The sequence below is a fragment of the Hemicordylus capensis genome, chromosome 1, assembly GCF_027244095.1.
Source record: "Hemicordylus capensis ecotype Gifberg chromosome 1, rHemCap1.1.pri, whole genome shotgun sequence".
Classification (NCBI taxonomy): Eukaryota; Metazoa; Chordata; class Lepidosauria; order Squamata; family Cordylidae; genus Hemicordylus; species Hemicordylus capensis.
In genome coordinates this window covers 18,788,872-18,806,947 of record NC_069657.1, presented here as the reverse complement: position 1 = coordinate 18,806,947, position 18,076 = coordinate 18,788,872, and the positions used below count along the sequence as shown (strand labels likewise).

General features: G+C 47.7%; 1 long non-coding RNA gene across 1 annotated transcript in view; it reads left to right on the top strand.

Annotated features, from left to right (window-relative positions):
- The window catches only part of LOC128341317 (uncharacterized), a 133,132-nt gene that overhangs the window by 87,267 nt on the left and 27,789 nt on the right, over positions 1-18,076 (top strand). The gene's annotated exons all lie outside the window — the stretch shown is intronic.

Sequence of the window (18,076 nt, the reverse complement as noted above, 5' to 3'; positions counted from 1 at the left end):
GCAGCATTAACAGAGGCCCAGTGTCCAGATCATGAGAAGTAATGAGGCTTATCTGAATCGAGGAAAGCCCTCTGTGATGGTGGGTGGACCTGGGATTACGAGGGTGGATGTTTAGCCTGGAAAAAAGAAGACTGAAGGGAAGATATTATAGCTGTCTTCAACTATCTGAAGGACTGTCACATGGAAGAAGGAACTGGCTTGTTCTCTGTCCCTCGGGGGGGCAGGACTAGAATAAATGGGTTGAATGAATAAATAGGGTGAAATGATGATGATGACGACAATAATATGCTGTTTATCATCATTGTCGTCATCATCATCATCACCATCATCATCATGCTGTTTATTATTGTTGTTGTTGTTAGGTTATATTATTATTATTTTCATCATCAGGTACCAGCTGGGGAGAGGGGTGAAATCAAACCTCCCACCACTGCCAACTTCTGTAAAGTGACAGACCCAATAGTCCTGTTCAAATCTTTCCAAAAATAATAATAAAAAAAATAGGAGGTGATGTGCTCATGCACAGTGTTCCAGAACAGGGTTTCTTAAGCTTGGGCCACAAGATGTGGTTGGACTACAACTCCCATCATCCCCAGACATGGCCTTTGTGGATGAGGATGATGGGAGTTGTAATCCAACCACATCTGGGGGCCCAAGGAACCCTGTTCCAGAGCACTCCTGGAAGTCTCGCCCCAGCACCTGTGTGCCAAGAAGCATCACCGTCCCCATGCTTTCCCGGCTTACAGCATTTATCTGAAGCAGCAAATGTCGTAAGTGTGTGCTGAATCCAGAGGAAAGAGTTCTACCAAGGATCAAGTGGAGTAGAATTAAGAATATTAATCATTTACATGAAATCAGTATTATTTACAGAAAGGCCAGTGAAGACTGCTTTCTATGCCCTTGCTAAAGCACCATTCAAGAGCTTTCCTGGATGAAGGAAATTAATGGGTTAACCTGGAACGCCACAGTGTGAAGTCATCTGGCTCCGTGACTGAAAGGTTGAGGTGCCCCAACCTTCTGGTCAGACAAACGCCATGAGTGGAAAGACCAGGGGAAGGGTGATGCTTGGGGACATTGTACAGGAGTACGGCTGCGGCACCCTTTAAAAAATATAATCTGAACAAGTCTAATCTCAAGTGGAGGAAATAATTTGCTGGTAGTGGGTCAGCTGCCACACTTGTAAAAGGGGCCTTTTTCTAGTGACTGTCTGCTGTGACGTCAGAAAGCCTTGATGAAATGTGAGACGGAGTCTCCATCTGTCGTAAGGAAAGGCGGGCCAAAGTTTCTTTCTTCTTGATAAGCTCAGTTTGCAAACGGAGGAACTTTGGAACATGGGAAGTTGCCTTATACAGAGTCAGACCATTGGTCCATGTAGTTCAGTATTGTTTGCACAGATGGGCTGAAGCTTCTCTGTGGTTCCGGGCAGGAGCCTTTCCCAGCCCTGCCAAGAGTTGACAGGGATTGAACTCCCTGGCAACTCCTTCTGCATGCAAAACAGATGCTCCACCACAGAGTTACAGCCACTTCTGAAATACGTAGCTGCCATCTACTGAGTCAGACCATTGTTCCATTGAGTTCAGTATTGTCTATATTGATTGGCAGTGGCTCTCCAACTTTCCCCAGCCCTACCTGGAGATGCATGCAAAACAGATGCTCTACACCAGGGATTCTCAGCACTGGGTCCCCAGATGTTATTGGACTTCAACTCCCATAATCCCCAACCAAAGGTCACTGGGGCTAGGGATAATGGGAGTTGAAGTCCAATAACATCTGAGGACCCAGTGTTGAGAATCCCTGGTCTACACTGAGCTATGACCCCATCCCCAAAGGTGGTATACATGGGTCTCCCATCCAGGCACTGACCACAGCAAGACCTGCTTAGCTTCAGCAAAGTGGCTGTATCATGTTTCCTTAGACTATACTCTGGGACCCAAAACATGGACTGCAGAACCTTGATCTAGCCCTTTTAGCCTTTTAGGGACCTGCACAGACCAAAGCACTGTGGAAGTCTTGACAGCAGGGATTAGAAGTACTCAAGTGATCCTTACTATTCCCTCTGTCCACTCCATCTGGAAGTGTCCCCGGTGGGTGAGACACCCACTAGGAAGAGAGCTGGTCTTGTGGCAGCAAGCATGACTTGTCCCCTTAGCTAAGCAGGGTCTCCCCTGGCTGCATCTGAAAGGGAGTCTAGAAGTGTGAGCACTGGAAGATATTCCCTTAAGGGGATGGAGCTACTCTGGAAAGAGCATCTAGGTTCCAGGTTCCTTCCCTGGCATCTCCAAAATGGGGCTGAGAGAGATTCCTGCCTGCAACTTTGGAGAAGCCGCTGCCAGTCTGTGTAGACCAGGGTTTCTCACCGTGTGGGTCCCCAGATGTTATTGGACTTCAACTTCCATAATCCCCAGCCCCAGTGGCCTTTGGTTGGGAATTATGGGAGTTGAAGTCCAATTACATCTGGGGACCCACATGTTGAGAATCCCTGGTGTAGACAATACTGAGCGAGATGGACCAAGCGTCTGACTCAGTATATGGCAGCTTTCCTATGTTCCTTTTTGCTTCTCTTTCCTTTCTAATGCTGCTTTGGCACTGGGCCACACTCATGATTGGCACCCAGTTGGCAGGATTACATGATGGCACAGTCTTTCTTGAACACAAGCCATCGCTCCAGAGGGGAAACATCACTGCTAGAGGAGACGATCTAACACTCACAAATGCTGGTTTAGCAAGGGCTTTGCATAGATCCTGAGACAAGTGGGCAAAGAGAGAGAGGAACCCCCCGCCCACCCCACACACACAATGAGCTGGGCCTGAAAGACAAATAACTAGCAAGTTGCCAAAGCTGTCTAGACGCACCATCACCTTCCTGTCCATCTGACGGAGCCTCAGGCGAGGCAGATTCTGGCAGAATGGAGAGTCCCACCCCAGAAGCTAGATGGCACCCCGATAAGGCATTCATTTCCCTGCTACTGGACAGCTTTTGTTTTCTGCTTTAGAAATGACAATCCTGAAAGCATCTCTGGGGAGAGACAGGGACAGAAGCTTGCAAAACAAAACAGAGTTGTGAATTTCTTTGTTATTCCAGCCTTCACAATTCTGTGGTCCTTTGCTTTAACTCTTGCAAGGGCAGAACTCAAAGTGTGAAGTGTCTGTTTTGATCCGACACGTATTGCAGTGAGGCAGCCAGTGCGCGGTTGTGTGTTCATGGCAGCTTTTGTGTGCCTCGAAGGAAGTGTGAAATAACACTTACCTCATCTTTAGCAATGAAACTTATACTTGGCATGTTATTAAACCTTCCGCTCATGGCTTCACCAATGAGGAAGGCCAGAACTGCTTTCACTGCAGAAAACTACTGCTCTCCTCCTCCTCCTCTTCCTCCTCCTCCTTAACTCACATACTGTGCGGCAAGCTGCCTGTCAAAGCAACAAGTGAGCTTGCTGCATTTGCATCCCTTAAACCCTGCTAGTGCAGCTTGCAAAGATGGGGAGCAAGGACTAGTGCGGGGGGGGACCCTTTTGAAAAATAGTTCCCCCCCACCTGGCCCCATTTCTTTTTCAGAAATCTAATATGTGGAACAGAGCTCACCCACCCAGGATTGCACTTTCCCCCCTTCTGTGCCCCACCTCAGCCCCACCCTTGATCCTGCCACTGGTGGGGGCATTCCATGGCTCTAAAGGAGTGCGTCCTTGCACTTCCACTGGAGCTATCATTATCCCCAATGTGAGTGGCAGTGGGGAGTGTGAGGAATGTACTCCTTCATAGCCATGGGGCCTCACTGCCTTCAAAAGCTGTACTGGTGGGGTTCAAAGGAATGCAGAAGCAGAGAGCTTGCTTGTTGCTTAGACAGGTGGCTTGCACAGTATATAAGCCTGCCTGCCTGCCTGCCTGCCTTCTCTTCTTCTTCTTCTTCTTCTTCTTCTTCTTCTTCTTCTTCTTCTTCTTCTTCTTCTTCTTCTTCTTCTTCTTCTTCTTCTTCTTCTCTACCACATCCTCTATAGGTTTTAATGTATAGGTTTTTAATTCTGTGATTGATTTTAAAATTGTTAGTTTTAAATTGTTTTTATGTGTGTTTTTAACTGTTTTGTCATTGAGAACTGCCCAGAGACATGAGTGTGGGGCAGTATGAAAGTGTAATGAATGAATGAATGAATGAATGAATGAATCTTCAAACATAAGCCCCAAACATAAGCAATTTTCTGCTTGAGTTGAAGGGAAATATGACTCCCACCCACCCTTTCAATGAACAGCATGCCCCAGCATGCTGTTCAAGGGTGGCAGTAGTAGCTGACAGGGCGGTGATACTCTGGTGATGGAGGCCTGGCACCTTCTGCCCCCTGAGACCTTCCTTGCTCCTTTGTCTCCATGCCCAGTTTCATACCCATTTGTTGTAAATCTGTTGGCACGGCTGACCCGACAGGATTTATGATCCCTCCATCTCCACTTCTGCGAATCACAATGGAAATTCTATAGATAAGAGTAGCAGCTTAGTTGCACGAACCAAAGCAAAAAAAAAAAGATTCTCAAAGATAAAGAAGTATAAGCCAAAATAAAGTCCCTTAAAACTAAACTAGGTACCCCCTTCTACAATAACTGAAATAAAGGAGCAAAGAAGGAACAGAACAAAGGACAGGCTGAAACAAGAAAGGTTGAACAATTAAAGTACAAGGAACACTGTCTGTGGAAAACAACGTTGCTGACATGAACAGCGTCTGCTTGATATAGGGCTCAAGATAACCGGCAGCCAATCAGGCTTTCCTGACTCAGCATTTCTATTTCCTCTCCTGTGAGATCTTGCACCTGCATGTCTCCCACTGAGCCTTTCTCTTGAGATGTCTTCTTAACACCGGTGAAATTCCAGCTTCCTCCTGATCAGTCTCCTCAGCCCTCATCTCTGTCAGCTGTCCAGATTCCCCTGTCTGCTGTCGTTTCAGCTCGGCTTCAGAGTTTGTTCTCACAGCCAAGTCCTCCTGCTGTGTCTGGGCCTGTTCTCCCAACCAAGTCCTCCCGTTCCTCCTCTGACTCTTCTGACTCAGAGGTCTGAGCCATGATATGATTGAGGTTTCAGTGTGACTTTTGATTTGGAAGGTCACATAGGGAGCTGCTGCTGCAACAGGCCCATGAGTGAGTCTTTGTGGGGCAGGGACAGACCTTCCATGAGGCAGGGTGAAGTGATTGTCTGTGGACAGTCTGGGGAGCTTTTATGAGGGCAGGAGTGTCATGAGTCCTCCTGAGGGCACAGGGTGAAAGGAGAGTATATTAGAGGAGAGGGTGGTGGAGGCCAAGGAGGAGAACAACTTGATAGCATGAGCTTTTACACTCATTCAGCTGGAACAGTGGGAGACACAAATGTGCAGCTGGGTGTGCTGTATTCAGGTAGCAAGAGAACAGGAGCTTGCCAGTTATGGGAGGAGAACTGGTCTTGTGGTAGCATGAATTGTCCCCTTAGCTAAGCAGGGGTTAGCTACCCATCCTGGTTGCATATGAATGGGAGACCTGATGTGTGAGCAGCGTAAGATATTCCCCTTAGGGGATGGAGCTGCTCTGGGAAGAGCATCTGAAGTTCCAAGTTCCCTTCCTAGCATCTAAAGGTAGGGCTGGGAGAGACTCCTGCCTGGAACCTCGGCAAAGCTGCTGAGGATGGTCTCCATGCCACCTGCCTTTGATGCCTCACTTCATTGCCCTCCTACCCACCTTCAACATCTCCTTGCCTTCTTAAGCTAAGCCAGAGGATAGCCAAGCCAATGATGGCTGGATGCATCATCAAGCTGCTGCTGTGGTGTCATAGGGCTGCCCCAATGCATGAGAACAGGCTGACTTAAAGGGGTCACCTGTTTTCACAAGGATGTGGCCACAGCAGCTTGATGATGTCAGAGAGTGGCAAGGGAGACAGGACGTAGCCCCTGGACACCTGCAGCCCCAGTCACTTGCTGCCCCCATGTCCATGGGGCTACATCCCTGATGCCAGCTAGCCACACTTCTGGTGCCAATATAGGGAGCTGTCTTATAACGAATCAGACCGTAGGTCCATCTGGCTCAGAAAGTCTACACAGACTGGCAGTGGCTTCTCCAAGGTTGCAGGCAGGAGTCTCCCTCAGCCCTATCTTGGAGATGTCCAGGAAGGGACTTGGAACCTTCTGCATGCAAGCATGGAGATGCTCCTCCCAGAGTGGCCCCATCCCCTAAGGGGAATATCTTACTGTGCTCATACATGGAGTCTCCCATTCAAATGTAAGCCAGGGCAGACCGGCTTAGCAAAGGGGACAATTCATGCTTGCTACCACAAGACCAGCTCTCCTCCCATAGACCAGCTCTCCACTCTATAGCCACATTCCCTGCCCGTTTTACATTCATTACTTGTTTGCAGATGCAAGTGTTGAACTGGGGGAGAGTTTCTTCCTCACTGCCCCCCGTCCCAGCTGTCCCTGGGAGTTGCTGTGGCTTTTCACTGCTAGTCCAGGGGACTGCACCCCCACTACCGGATTAAAGGACAGGCAGTAGAGGCACCTGCCTATGGCAGCAAAATACCCCCAACAGCAAATTTGGGGAAAGTTTAGTTAATTTATTTGTAAACCTTTAAAATTGCCGCTGCACACAGCAGCAGCGCAGTGGCAACAAGAGGTCCTCTTGTGCACCCAGCTGCCTCCCAAATTAGGATAGTGCAGTCGCAGGATGGCAAAGGGCGCAGCTGCGCAGTGGCATTGGCAGTGGTCCCGTGGAGAGGGCAAGCTGCCTACACAAGCCTGCCTACCTTCAAAATGACAGAGATCGCCCGATTTCGGGCCTTTCTACGCATGTGTGTGTGCAGAAAGGCGCGATTTCGGGCAATCTCTGTCATTTGGGAGACAGGTGGGCTTGTTTTAAGAAGACATATGGCTGCCAATGCCGCTGCGCTGCTTCATCCCTTGCCATCCCACTGTTGCACCATCCTAATTTGGGAGGCGGATGGGTGCACACGAGGAGCTCTTGTCGCCACCACACAGCTGCTGTGGGTGGCGGCAATTTTAAAGGTTAAAAAATTAGATTTAACTAACCCTCCCCCTTCTAACTTGAAAAGGGAGGGGGAACCCTTGCTGTCCTTGGGTGGCAAATCTTTGGCTGCCTACAGGTGGCAAAGACCTACAGGTGGCACCAAGATTTGGTGCCCTAGGCCTAGGCAACCGCCTTAGCCCACCTAGTACACATGCTGGCCCTGAACACCTGGATGCACGTTCGCCATAACACCTGAAGAGGACTTGTGCAGCCACATGACTGAACGTTTCTTGCTTCTTAAAAGAGATGATGAAGATGATTCCATCAAGAAGGGGGATTCAGAAACAGGTTTGCCACTTCATCTGTGAGAACAAGGCTGAAGTTTATTAGAGAAGTGACCAGAGTGAAACAAACACGGAACAGCCTCGAACTGTCACTCTCTATCTTGCTGTCACAAGCCCTGTAGTTTTGAGTTGAGTTGCATTATTTACTGCACATATGTTTTCCCTCTGTTCCCGAAGACCAGAATTATCTTCCGTTGAGGCTGTCTTCACTGCTCTTGCTCGTGGACTGTCTTTGCCCTCTGCAACCTGTGTAATATCATTTGCAGAATCCAAATCAGCTTGCTTGCTCTTTTTATCTTCTCTCTCTTGTAGCCATCAGTAGCCAAACTGTGCTGTTTGGTAATCAGGCTGTCTTGTAGGGAGGGGTTGATAAGTACATCAAACATCACATACAGACGAAGCACAAATACACATTCCCTCCACCTCCCCATTCTCTAAGAACAATGCACCTCTCTGTGTCCAGATGTGGGCAGTATGCAGATGATAAGTCAGTGCAGCTTGGTGCTTTTTAAAGATCAAGTTAAGCACACTGCAGAAATAGCTTGCACACATGATATTAAAACAGCCTTTTTAATTTTTTAAAATGTGAATATGATGAATTAAATACAGAATGGAGGAAGAAGAATATTTTCAGTTCGAATTGTAGTCTCCAGGAATGTGGTAATTTATATTACCTGCTTGGCACTAATTTTCCTGTTGCTGTGAAAAACTGCAATTGTGATGTGGTAAAGGTAAAGTATGCCGTCGAGTCGGTGTCGACTCCTGGCTCCCACAGAGTCCTGTGGTTTTCTTTGGTAGAATACAGGAGGAGTTTACCATTGCCATCTCCCACGCAGTGTGAGATGATGCCTTTCAGCATCTTCCTATATCACTGCTGCCCGATATTGGTGTTTCCCATAGTCTGGGAAACATACCAGTGGAGATTTGAACCAGTAAACTCCGGCTTGCTAGTCAAGTCATTTCTTGCTGCACCATCAGTGGCCCCAAAACTCAGTGCAACTGAGGCAGGGCACCAAATGCCATCCCTCCCATGAGTGTGTTTGTTTTTGTTGTGATTGCCGCCTGTCTGTCTTGGCACACAGCATTCTACTCCTTCACAAGTGGCTGCTGTAATACAAAAGAGGAAGCGAAGGAGGTGATAATGAAAGAGCAGTAGTGTGCAGGAGGCATTCAGGATTTTATTTCTTTGTTTGTTTGAAATATTTATTCCCCGTCCCTCCAGTACACCGCTGCTCAGGGTGGCTCATAACACTAATAAACTAGATACAATGTAAAGTAAAAGATTATTAACATTAAACAGGTCAAAAGACCAAGCTAAAACCACATTTAAAATCAAATTGTTGTTTTTAAAAATGTTCAAATTAAAAGTTACTAATAACAAACTTAAGAACTAAAAAGGTGAAAGACCCTACCAGATATAAGCAGCAGACAAAATATTAAAAAGCCTCTTTAAAAAGATGTGTCTTTAATTTTTTTTTTTAAACCAGAACACTGAGTGGGGGAGCATGGTGAAGCTCTTCGGGGAGGGTGTTCCTCCCCTGAAGGGCCCACAACCAAAAAGGGACTGTCTCTAGTCCCCGCAAACCAGATCTCTATTAGTGGTGGGGCCATGAGCAGGGCCTAAAATGCCAAATGGAGGACTCTGGTAGGTTCATATGGGTGAATGCTGTCTGACAGTTATCCTAGTCCCAAACTGTATTGGGCTTTAAAGGTCAAGACCAGCACCTTGAATCTAGCCCGGAAGCAAACTGCCAGCGAATGAAGCTGCCACAGGATGGGTGTAACACTCATGAAGTGACTTGCACTCACAAGCATCCTTGCAGAAGCATTCTGGTCCAGATGAAACTATCAAACCACCTTCAAGGGCAGCCCCATGTAGAGAGCACTGCAGTAATCCAATCTGGATATCACCAAAGCATGAATGACTGAGGTCAGGTCCAACGTCTCCAAGTAGGGTGGCAGCTGGCATACCAGCCATAGCTGGTAAAAAGCTCCTCTGCACACCACCGCCACGTGTGCCTCCAAAGACACCAATGGGTCCAGAAGCACCCCCAAGCTGTGGACTTTGTCTTTCAGGGGGAGTGTGACCCCCATCCAAGGCCAGATTCACCTCATTACTCAGATGATCAGTTCTAACAACTCAGAGCTCTTCTGTCTTATCTGGATTAAGTTTCAGCTTGTTCGCCCCCATCCAGGCCAGAACAGCCTCCAAGCTCTGGTTCAGAGCATCCACTTCCTCCCTGGTGTCTGCTGACTTAAATGATAGGTAGAGCTGGGTATCATCCGCATATTGACAGCACCGCGGCCCACAACCATGGATAGCCTCTCCCAGCAGTTTCATGTAGATGTTAAACAGCATAGGGGGTGGAATGGATCCCTGCAGTAGCCCATGGGCCAAAGGCCAAGGGGTGGAGTAGGTGTCCCCCAGCACCACTTTCTGAGTTTGAGCCACCAGGTAGGAGAGCAGAGCCACTCAGAGGCACTCTTACCCCTGGACTTCTGGGCCACAGTCCAAGGCCTCCACACACCCTGGGGCTCCCTAAATCCTCTTTAGTCTTTCCCGGATGGTGTGGTCACCGTGCCACCAGCTGACCAAGAATGGCCTCTGCTTTAGAAACAGAGGGAGGAGTGGGGAAAGAAATATGCGGGATGAGAATTTGTTGAGCTGTGTGTTGAAATGTTTATGTTAATGCATATTTGCATAAATATACCTGTTTCATATTCTTACATTCTTGTGAGTTCAGTTGCTGTTTGTGCCCTCAAGAACCCACTTGTTAAAATACTGCAGGGAGGAAGGGGGCAGGCTCCAAAGGCCCCCATCAAATGGAAACCAGGCTCCTAAATTACCTAGCTGCACCTCCGGAGCCACTATATAACCATGCCCCCAAGTCCCAACCCAGAGAGACAACCCAGAAGGATTCCAGGGTCAATGGTATCGAAAGCTGCTGAGAGGTCCAGGAGAATCAACAGAGGCACACTCCCTATGTCTATCCCCGGCATTGGTCATCTACCTGGGAAAACAAGTCAGTCCTGTATCTAGGCTGGAAGCCAGACTGGAAAGGATCTAATTCATTCAGGGCTTCCTGGAGCTGAAATTCCACCATGCTCTCCAACACCTTGCCAAAGAAGGTGAAGTTAGAAACTGCTTGAAAGTTATTTAAATTATCTGAGTACAATGAGGGCTTTTTAAAGAGGGGCTTCCTCCTTCAGCTGAGGGGGGGATCACCCCCTGCTTCAGAGAGACATTCAGCATCCCTGCCGCCCATGGACCCAGTCCTTCCCTAGCAGCCTCCATCAACCATGAAGGGCAAAGGTCAAGAATGTATGTGGTAGACCTCAGCCTTCCAAGCAGCCTGTCCATTTCCTCAGGCAACATATTCTGAAAACCATCCAATATAACATAACCAGACTGTGTACTGGTAATGTCTAGTTCCGGTGCTATAAAAATGTCCAGGTCAGAACAGATATAAGTGATTTTATCCACAAAATGTAACTGAAATTGATCACAGTGGGCTGCTGAGGGTTCCATTTGATGGTCTTTGGGCCCCCACATAGGAGACCCTGAATACCAAAAAAAGCTAGAGAGGAGAGCTGGTCTTGTGGTAGCAAGCATGACTTGTCCCCTTAGCTAAGCAGGGTCTGCCCTGGTTGCATATGAAAGGGAGACTAGAAGTGTGAGCATTGTAAGATATTCCCTCAGGGGATAGAGCTGTTCTGGGAAGAGCAGAAGGTTTCAAGTTCCCTCTCTGGCTTCTCCAAGATAGGGCTGAGAGAGATTCCTGCCTGCAACCTTGGAGAAGCAGTCTGTGAAGACAATACTGAGCTAGATAGACCAATGGTCTGACTCAGTATATGGCAGCTTCCTATGGTCCTCTGCTTGATGACATTGAGTGGATGGGATGGTGGCAGAAAAGTAGGATTTCTTCGGCATCACTGCCATAGAATAGGCCCTAATATGGGCTCCAACCTGCATTTGGTAATATTCATTCTGTGTTTTTTGCCAATGATGCTCAAGCTGTCTACCTGCCTGCTTCATTGCCCGCAACTCACCTGTATACCAGGGATTATACCCGTTGATTTCCTTCCCTGCCCACCCTCCGCCGCTGTTTTCTTCCCACCCCCCACTGCCATTTTGTTTCCCACCTCACCCATCTGTCCACCACCGCCGGTTTCATCTCCCCCTGCCGGCAGCTCACTCGCGTATTCTCACAAGAGCTGCCACGCATGGGATTAGCGATAGGTACACCTTAGAGAAATAGATATATATACTAGCTGACCCCGCACAGAGCATCTGTGTGCTCTTTGGAGCCGGCGGTTAACTCTCCCCACCCTTCTGCCCCAGTCTCTGCTTCCGGGCCCAGCCACCTCTTCTCCCCACTGCCACTTCTGCCCCCCTTTCTTTCCCCCCTTCTGGGCCTTGCCTCCATGTCTAGGCTGGGCCCGCCACCTCTGACCTTCACGGCCAGGCTGAAGCAGCAGCAACCAATCCTCCTTGGTGTGCCTCAGCCAATCTGGCATGTCCGCTGCCCAGCCAATCAGCTGGGCTCTGGGACGCACATTCCAAGGCACACCCATGAGAATTAATATAATAGATAGAAGATATACCCCATCCCTGTTGGTGCTTTGGCCACTGGCCAGAAACAGTACCAGGAATTCTAGTTTTCCTGTGGCAGGTCTAATTATTAACTCATTGGGTAGGTTCTATGCAGCTGCTAATTCCCAAACAGGCACGGAGAGTGCCATTCTCATTAGTAATCTTGCCCTAGGTGTTTGCTGCACTTCTTTGTCCCTCTGACTCTTCAGTTCTAATGGCTGAGAACCACAAGGATCAGAGGCCAAGGTCTCACACCACTGGCTCAAGCTGTTCTTTTATAGTGGGACAGGAGATACCTGCTGAAAAGGTGGGCAGATGGAAGCACTCAGCAATCACTCAGCAAGGGCTTCACCCAGCTGCAGGAGGACAAGAGGTTGCCAACTGCTCCCTCAGTATAATGTGTACTGTTAATCTTGTTAGTCCTTCTTTTGCTTCCTCTTTTGCAAGAGGCGGTAGAAAAGTCTGTGCCAAGCTAGGAGGAGAAGCCTATGGCAGAGAACTCTATATTTGAGGAGTAACAAAAGATACCCTGATGGTGGTGGGTGGAAGAGCGAGGGAGGCGCAAGATACATCTTGCTGCCACTAGATGTGATTTGCCACTAGATGTGACTGCTTCAGTTTGTTTCATGGGGGAATCACCTCTGTTGTAAATACACATAGGCCTGGTTCACACAATCATTCGAATCCAGGTTTCATGTGGGTTACCAGCATTAGCATGATTGTGAACTCACAGCATAGCAGTTTATGCTCCAAAATGAATCTGAGATTCCCACCTTGGCATTGGTTCACACAATCTTGCTAATGTCGGTAAACCATATTAAACCTAGATTCAAATGGTTGTGTGAACGAGGCCATATTCTGTCTGTCTGTCATTCCTTTCAGCCATTATACCTGAAGTATCTGCAGGTTACCCGGAGTCTGCCAATACCTTTCTCTCACCCACAGGTGCTCCAGTTATGCATCCATGAAGATCATAACATTTTGAGCTTTTCCAGAAATAGATATAAGATGGGCCACAAACAGCAAATATGCCAACAATGTTTACCAATCCTCTTATTATATCTGATAATCTGAGCATTAGCAACAAATAATGTCCGTTCCCGATACCACTTCTCAAGCATTTAGTGCACACCATGTGATGAGCATCCTACAGAAACCCTCCACTCCCTGCCCAGGGGGCCTTACAATGCCTTCACTACATTAAATACGTGCAGGGCCTCTAAACAAGTTTGTTCCAAACTCTGGGCAGAATTGTGAGAGGAAGCCAAGGCCATGTGTTGGGTTTCCACTCTGATTGAGATCTGCTAAACATAAAGGGAAAGCTCTCTGCAAAGATGCAAGCCACCAGGGATGATAACCTTTCACCTTTCACCTCCTGTGGCACTCGACTTAATGAGCACACTTATCTTGCCTGCCAAATGTTACATGATACAGATGTGAAGCATGCAATGTGGGCAATTTGGCAAGGAGGATTTGAGCCAGAGGGGTGGAGTCCTGATTAGGCTTGGAAAAGTATACATGAGATCACATTGATTAGAATTAATAGGGTACAGGTATCACGTACGTGTTTTTTGTCAGGCTGACAAGACTGAATAGATGTTAAGACACAGAGACACAGAATGGAAACTGAAACTATTGTCTTCAGGAAACATGGCAAGAATACTTGTTGCTGCAAAGACTTTGTATTCGACTGAGTTTTAAATTTCTAGGGCCATTTCATACATTACACAGAGCCAATCCTGGGTTTACCACTGAGTATACACTGTTCAACAAGGTCAATCAGAGTTTCCTGTGATGAGTGTAGTTCTATTAGTGTAGGGCAGGGCAGCACAACTTTGACCCTCCTGCTGATGTGGGACTATAGCACTCATAATCCCTGACTATTGGCCACTGAGTCTGGGGATGATGGGTATTGTAGTCCAAAAATAGCTGGAGGGCCAAAGTTGCACTGCCCTAGTGTAGGGGGTGGGGTCATAGCTCAGTGGTATAGTATCTGCTTTGCATGCAGATGGTCCTAGGTTCAATCCCTGACATGCCCAGGAGCATTCCAGACAGGAAGCTTTACTGCGAGTTCGAATTTGCCCACCAAAACCAATACACAAAAACTGATTTTTTTAGCCCGGACATAAATCGGGCTATATACTAACGTGCAATGAGGACCCTGAATTGTGTCTGGAGTGCACCCCAATAGCTTGCAGGGACTTCAGGGTAAATCTGGCCGATATGTGAATGCACACCCTCCATTCCAGAGGAGAAGCGAGCTAAAAGCCCCATCTGGAAATGCTCCAGAAAGGCTGAGAAAGACTCCTGCCTGAAACTTAGAAGAGCCACTGCCAGTCAGTGTAGAAAATGCCGAGCTAAATGGACCAATGGTCTGAGTCGGTAAAAGACAGCTTCCTACATTCCTATGATGTACTTGTTTGCAAACATGCGTTTGTCACTCCTACACTTGGCAACTTTGGAAATGCACTTAACAAACATCTCAAATGGTAAATGTACAACGAATGAAATGGACAGCGTGAATTGGCTGTTAGACCTCCAAGTGTGAATTTGGAATACACTGATCCCCCAGGCCCATTTATATTGCCAGGGTTTAAAATGTGTGCCCTTATTCAGCTGGGTCAGAAAACCCGGACTGGACCACTCCATTCCATTATACAAAATCCCTACATTTCATTTCATTTCTATAAAATGGCTCAGGGTTCATGAGTTCTCATGAGTTTCTCATGAGTTTAGACCTCCTTTACCTGAGATGATGAGATTGTTCCTGCATTAAAAGAAAAAAGTCCTGCTTATTCACAGGGAGAAATGTATCATTTTCACATCTGGAGTGAATGCATCTCAACAATTGTTTCAATTCAGTGTCTGTAAGGCAAGGTATCATTCCTTTGCATAAACAAACAAACTCAGAAGAGCTGAAGAAGGAGAGGAGTGTTGTGACTTCATGCTGCATTCATGAGTATGTCTCAGGAGGGCAAGGAAGAACCACCAATGGGTTAGCAATGGTAAAGGGAGAATTAGAAACCACAGCAAGGATCTGCCTAGTCCAGCATTCTGACCCAGGTCATCCCTTACTACCTGTGATGTTTCTGCTCATGTTTTGGAAGAGTAAACTTCTCAACCATACAGGTGCCTTCACATATGATGCAAAACCAGCACTCTGACTCCCAGTTCATGAGATTCTACCACACAATTCCTTCTGTTCTTTAGACTGAGAGGCTGTTCACACAACTAAAAACTGGGAAGGACAAGTATCCTACCCAAGTGTGGGAGCTGGGCGTGCTCCCCATTTTCAGTTGTGTGGGAGCAAACAACTAAGTAGGAGGAGGGAGAAGTGATTGTGTGGGAGACAGGATCTGGATAGGAATTACCCAGCTTACATACCCAGCATTTGACCAAGGTCGAAGGAAAAGCTGCCCAACCCAGCTCCTGTCTCCCACACAATCACTTCTTCTTCTTCCTACTTAGTCGCTTGCTTCCACACAACCAAAAATTGGGAGCACACACAGCTCACTCATCCTGCCCAGTTTCCAGTTGTGTGAACAGCCTCAATGTGTTTGCTAATATAACACTATCTGAGGCTATTCCCACAATCACTGGGAAGCAGGCTAAGGTAGCTTAGTCCACTTCCCAGTGATTGTGGGAACCACCAGGCTTGTAGGCGAGCCTGGTACTCCCAAGGCGGCTAGCCCACCTAATTCTGCCTCCCCTTAAATGAGATTATCAGAGCAAGCATTTTGTTAACGGAGGTTAACAGAGCAAGCGTTAACGGAGCAAGGAGTTTTGCTGCGTTGTGTGGCAACACACGAGTAAACCCCCAGCCGGGAGGCTGTAACCAGCCTCTCCAGCCTTGGGGGTCTCTCCAGAATGCCCTGCACACTCGCATGGGGCATCCTGGGATTTCTGGGGACCAGGCGGCCCCTGATCCCTGCAGCCCTTGCCTGCTCCATGACGGAGCCAGCAGTCGTGTGGGCGGCTGATCTGGCCACCAGGGCTGTTCTTTGATCGTCTGTGGGTAGAGTGGGCTAAGCAGCCTGCTCTCCCTGCAGTCCAAACAGAAGCACTTCTCACAGATCGTTTACCATCTATCTAATGGTAAACCCCTCCTATATTCTACCAAAGAAAATCACATGGCTCTGTGGTTGCCAGGAGTCGACACCGACTCGATGGCACAACTTTACTCTATCCATCTATCTATCTGTCTGTCTGTCTGTCTGTCTATCTGTCTGTCTATCTATCTAACATCCGTCTCTGGGAGGTTTACAGCAACGTAAAACAAAATCACAAAAGTAAAAAACCTTAAGTCCATTTAAAACTATTGCTAAATTTAAAAGCTTGGGTGAAAAGATCAGTCTTTTGGGACTTTTTCAAAGTTGGGGAGGCTCTTCTCTCAACAGGGAGTGCATTCCAGAGTCTCAGGGCAGCAACACAGAAGGCTCCTGTGTCCCACTACTGAACTCAACAGAGTTGCGCCAACATACAAATTCAATGGCTGCTCATAGAACACAGCCTTCTAAATGTTTAAAGACTGTGGCCTGATGCCTCACAAGATAACTGAGTTGTCTTGTTCCCTTGGATGTCCGCTATCGTCTCCTGAATCACTGTCATGAGATCAGAGGACCCTGGGAAAAGGCTGGATTTCCCCGCCTTTTTATCTTCTTCACACACCGAAAAAAAGGAAGCCGCATCAGAGACATAATTTATTACAACGAAAACTCTGAGCATACAAACCAAAGGTGACACTTCTTCACTTCAGATGCCCTTGCTTCTTGGAGGAGACGGCAGATTAGGAAAGCACAACTGATACGGGCAAACAACCCCATATTTTACCTTTTTGTTTCCTGTCGACGATGCTGTATTGTGCCATGGATTGATACTCAGAGGGATCCTGCTTGATTTATTCAAGTTTTAAGCAAGCCTTGCTGTTTTTCAATTTGTTGCACAACTCCTGGTCTAAGGAGGCCTGCTTGGGGAAGGCAAGTCATTATAATGCACAGCCCGGCGCTTTCCGTCGCCTGTCACTTAGTAATGGGGATGGGACTTTAGGAGGGGGGTCTGACTGGCATTTCTGCTCAGGAGTATGCTTGTATGATTTATTGGCAAGCCAGCCACTGTGGGGAACAATGTGAGGCTTGAGCTTTGCTGGGGCTGTTTTTAGACGTGTGTGTGTGTGTGTGTGTGTGTGTGTGTGAGAGAGAGAGAGAGAGAGAGAGAGAGAGAGAGAGAGAGAGAGAGAGAGAGAAGTGCCCTGCCTGATATCTCTGCTGAGGAAGATGCTGGGAGAAAAGCAAAAGAATAGACCCACTTCTAGTGCTAAATGGCCCACACTGGCTCTGTGACTTGCTGAGGCTGTTCACACAACTGAAAACTGGGTAGGACAAGTATCCTACCCAGATTTGGGAGGTGTGTGTCTTCCCAATTTTGGGTTGTGTGGAAGCAAACAACTAGGTAGGAAGAGGGAGAAGTGATTGTGTGGGAGAGAGGAGCTGGGTAGGGCAGAATTTTCATAGGAACCTAGGAAGCTGCCTTCTACCGAGTCAGACCATATTGGTCCATCTAGTTTAGTATTGTCTACACAGACTGGCAGTGGCTTCTCCAAGGGTGCAGGCAGGAGTCTCTCTCATCTCTATCTTGGAGAAGCCAGGGAGGGAACTTGGAAACTTCTGCATGCAAGCATGCAGATGCTCTTCCCAGAGCGGCCCCATCCTCTATGGGGAATATCTTAGAGTTCTCACACATGTCTCCCGTTCAAATGCAAACTAGGGTAGACCCTGCTTAGCAAAGGGGACAATTTATGCTTGCTACCACAAGACCAGCTCTCCTCCCTACTTGGCCGTCATACCGAGCTTTCATACCCAGCATTTGACCAAGGTAGGAGGAAAAGCTCTCCTATTCATAGGGACATTGGCAGCAGCCTGTGTTCAAATTCTTCACTGTCACCCAGCACTGCCAAAACCACTACCACCATCACAGCCTCCCACTCCTGGTCACCTGTCCCGCTCACCTAACTGTCTCCACCCACCCTACCCTACCCCGATAATCTGCCACCTTCATGGCTACAAAACTAAATCTCCATTAACTGCATGTGGGTCAGCTTGTGAAGCCTTCTTGGCTGCTGCACAATATAATGATGTCGTAGCCCCGCGCCACAGCCAGGAAAGCTTCACAAGCT